This window comes from Tursiops truncatus, chromosome 16, assembly GCF_011762595.2.
Source record: "Tursiops truncatus isolate mTurTru1 chromosome 16, mTurTru1.mat.Y, whole genome shotgun sequence".
NCBI lineage: Eukaryota > Metazoa > Chordata > Mammalia > Artiodactyla > Delphinidae > Tursiops > Tursiops truncatus.
Genome location: NC_047049.1, coordinates 18,388,178 through 18,392,496, shown reverse-complemented (window position 1 = coordinate 18,392,496; position 4,319 = coordinate 18,388,178). Strand labels below are relative to the sequence as shown.

The 4,319-nt window shown below is 46.5% G+C and overlaps 1 non-coding gene across 1 annotated transcript; it reads right to left on the bottom strand.

Annotated features, from left to right (window-relative positions):
- Positions 1-275: 275 nt before the first annotated feature.
- On the bottom strand, positions 276-382 carry LOC117308601 (U6 spliceosomal RNA). The gene has a single exon (XR_004522692.1). It is a non-coding gene; the product is annotated as a U6 spliceosomal RNA (small nuclear RNA).
- Positions 383-4,319: the final 3,937 nt, after the last annotated feature.

The following is a 4,319-nucleotide window of genomic DNA, read 5'->3' as shown; positions in this document are numbered from 1 at the left end:
CCTTTATGTAGATCAAAGAAGTGTTGATGGAAATTATTTGGTGGTTTGAAGACCCACTCCCTACCCGCACGCCCCCTTTGACTCTGCCATTGCTGCCACCTCTGCAAAGCACTGGGCTAGGAGTCAGGTGACCTGCTTCAGCTCTCTCTCTCTCTGCAATTCTTGTTTCATGTCTTTGAGCAAGTCATATTGCCTCTGTTTATCCTTTTTTTTTCCTTACCTGATTACTGGAAATTTCTAAAGTGGAGCTGATAGTTTTGTCAAATTTGAAAAAAAAATATATGGAATGCTTCACAAATTTGCGTGTCATCCTTGCACAGGGGCCATGCTAATCTTCTCTGTATCGTTCCAATTTTAATATATGTGCTGCCGAAGTGAGCAGCATATTGCCTCTTTGAACTTCAGTTTCCTTATCTGTAAAATTTTGGTTAAAGAGTGCTTATTCCACCTACTTGCCAGGGAATTTGGAAGCTATAACACGCTGTTATCAACATAAAACATTATTATTACCATTATCTAACACGTTGAATGATTTCAGTTCAGTGTTTTATCTTGCTCAAGAATGACAGCTCCCTCCCCCATCTTTTAGAAGTGGACTAGAGATAATAAATCCAAAGGAGTGAATTTCTAATTGTAAAATTTCTAGTACTGTGGCCCTAGGATAGTCTTGCTATTTGAGAGTAGGGAGAACTTCCTGGTATCCCTAAAACAAGTGTAATTTCAGCAGTTGAGTATTTTGCTTACATCTCAGGCTGCCTCTGATTCACACTCCTGAAGGCTCACTTCAGGCCTGTGGGTGGCTTGGAAATTTGTTTTAGAAACAAGGTTTATGTGTCAATTGCACTTCCTCTGTGGTTCTCTCATTGTCTATTTCTGACAATATTTGCATGAAACCAGATATTTGATTTCGAGAACATCTGTTTTTACAATTCGTTTCCCATCTGAATCTACGGTGTTCCGCCTGGGCTGGAAGAGCTTCTCTGCTCAGCGAGATTGGTGATGCGGGCAGCAGGGGGAGGGGAGGCTCAGTGGCGATGTTTACGAATACAAACAAGTTTGCCGGGGGCATCCAGCCTCAGAGGAAGATGTGATGAGTGTGGAAGCCTTGGGTAACTAGTGCTGTTTAGCCCAATTTTTCAAATGGGCCGCATTCTTTTAAACATTAGGACTTAAAATGATTTCGCTGTTTTGGTTAGAAATCTTTCTCAAACGTGGGGCTCCTCCTTACCTCCCAAATTGGAGCATGTGGAATTAATTGAGCTCTTCTTGCCTGCTAGGCTTTGGTTTTTGTCCTCTAAATGGAAAACATGGAGTCTGATCCCTAAATGTCAGCACCTGCGCTGTATGATACTGTTTGTGATGCTTTTTGGGTTTATTTAGGTCAAAGAGCTTTCTTCTTGTACTAAATCGCCCTAAGGCCCGAGGATGTGAAGGAGTGGCTGAAAAAGGAGGTCTGTGGCTGGTCTAGTGAGATACGGGGTGCTTGACATGAGCTGGGCCACAGATAAGCAGGGGGTCCTGCCTGCATCCCCGGGCTCCCTGGCCTGGTCTAAAATCCTCACAGCTGTAGGAAATCACTGAAAGGTCTTAAGCAGGGGCATGAGTGATCAGATTTGTAGCTCCAAAGGTCTCTCAGACTGCAGGTGAAGAATGAAGTACGGGGGTGCTGAGGAGGTGCGTGAGTACAGGGGTCCAGGCGGGGGACAGGGGTGTGCGAACACCCTTGTGATCTTGCGTCTGCCCTGCTTGCCTTTCGGGATTGTTCTGCGTGCTTTCTCCCTTCTAGCTGCTGCCTGTGTCCTGCCTTGCCGGGTTGTGCTCAGATCCTTAAGTCAGACTTGCCCCTCTATTTTCCCATAGAAACTCTCTTCTACTTACTAAGCACTTCTGCTCATCTTGCCTTGAATCTGAGCAATGCTGCATTCCCGCTGGATTATCATTTCCTTGAGGGCTGGGCGCAGTTTCACTTGTCTGTGTTTCCTGTAGAAGCCAGCTCAAACCTGGGCGTGTGTTAGATTACACATTGTTCTATAAATGTGAAGTGGCATTTGAAAATACAGAAGGCAATGGGTAAATTTGTTGTCGAATAAATGAAAGAATGGATGGATGGTAAATGAATTGGTGAAGTCAGGGAGGGAATTTTTGTGATGTGGTTCTTGATAAGATCCTATAACCAGACCCTCAAGTTAAAATTGTGTGTAAACTTAAATTGCCTAGATGTAAATTCTTTGTATTTTAGTATATTGGATTCAAAAGTTCCATTTTGTGCCTGCCCTGAAGACATTTTGGTTTCCTTCCTGGTTCTTAGCTATGCTCTTGGTGGATGAAACTGTGAGAGAACTGAATGCATCTATTTTGGAGATAGTCGAGGGAGAGTTTGAAAGACACCTGTTATCAGGTTACTCCTGGGACTGCTCTTGCTTGCAGAGTTAAAGAGAGCAGTCACCTACCTGCATGATGTCACTTCAGGGAACTCTGGAGGGACTCCTAATTTCTCCTCAAAATAATCCTTCTGCTGTTACCGAACGCAAGTCCGTGTGCCTGACGCACAGTGAGGTCAAACAATAGGGAAACGTCAGAGTTTGGAGCAGAGATATATTGCAGGGCCCTGCAAGGAGACGGGTGGCTTATGCCTTAGAAACCCCGAACTCCTTGCTCGAAGGCTTTCAGCAAAGCCCTTTTACAGGAAAGGTGAGGGCGAGGCACGGTTGTTTGTTGCATATTTCTTAGTGTTGGATCCTTTGCTCTCGCTGCTGTCCATGCAGATCAGGTCACCATGTTCCTATAAGCCTCCATAAAAATGTTACTCCCTGTTCTGCAACTTTTTATCTAAAGGTGTCATACTCTCAAAGGTCATAGGCTTGAGAATTACACAGGAAAGGGAAGGGGAGGCATTAAATTCTGTCTCCATGTCTGCTCGCTGCTTTTAACATTTTACAAATTACTCCTCATTTTACTTGTTCAAGGTCCCAAGTCTCGACTTTCACCCTCAGAGATCCAGACCCTGGCTAAGAGGAGGGGATCTCTGTGTGGGCCGTTGCCCTGCCAGGGAGCGCTGGTCCAGCACCCAGCCTGTGCCCTCACGCCAGTGCCCAGGCCCAGCCGAAGGGCCAGGTGCCCAGACCCTGCCCGCCTGTCATCACTGAGGGAGCCAGGCGCCCAGGACCCAGCCGGCCCTCAGGCTCCTCAGGCCGCGCAAACTGGGGGCTGGTTCGAGTCCTGCACGCAACCCAGGGTGACTGCTGCCGTGGGAACAAGTGAGATGCTGACCATTGGCTGAGTGGGCCCCATAAGGGCCAAGTGCTACAGAGGAATGGCGCCCCCCCTGCCCCTGGTACACTCCCTTTTCATGGAGGCCTTCTTGAGTGGGGTCTACAGTTTTATAGCCACAGCCTAATGTTCCTGGAAGAGGTCAAACTCTGCCTCAAATGGGTTTCCTACCAAGGTACGAATGACCGTTGGCAAATCTTTTCTTGAGAGAACTGAGGGTCCATGGGGGTGGTGGGGAGAGTGGAAGGGAGAAAGGGGAGGTTGGGGAGTGTGGACAAGCTCTGTGGATTGATCATCGTGTCTGGTTTTCCACTTTACATGGTGTTTCAGTCAGGATTGTTTAGGTCAGGGGTCAGTGAATGTTTTCTGTAAAGGGCAGAACATACATGAGTATTTTAGGCCGTGTGGACCGTTCCGTGTGTGTCACAACTACTCCAGCCCTGCCCTTAGTGTGTGAAAGCAGCTGTAGGCAATACATAAATGAAGTTGGGGGTGGTGAGGGTGATGAGGGGAGCTGTGTTCCAGTAGAACTATTTACAAAAACAGGCTTTTTGTCCTGCCAGCCATGGTTTGTTGACCCTAGTCTAGGTCATTCTTAATTGAAAAGACAAAAGCAAAGCTCATAGCTCATGGATTAACACATTAAAGGATTATTTCTGGCTTATACTAAATGTCTAGTGTAAGTCAAAAGAGTGCTCTCGTGGTCATTCAGGGACTCAGAACGACAAAGTGTCCATCTTAACAGAGCTTCTACGATCACCTTGGCAACGAGAAGACAGATGGTTGAACTGCATCCTGGCTCTTGAAGTTGTTGCTTCAAAGAGACATGTGTCACTTATATTCACTCTTCATTGGGCAATGCAAGTCACATGGTCACATCTAATTTTAAAGGGATAGGGAAGTGCAATCTTAAGGGCACAGAGGAACCCTAACCAGAATTCTGGGCTGGGTGATTTGCACGAATGAGAAGCACACATGGGGAGATCAGAGTTCACAAGGATGCCTCTATTCTCTTCTCACTCCAACAGAAGGGGCAACTGTGGCTTCCT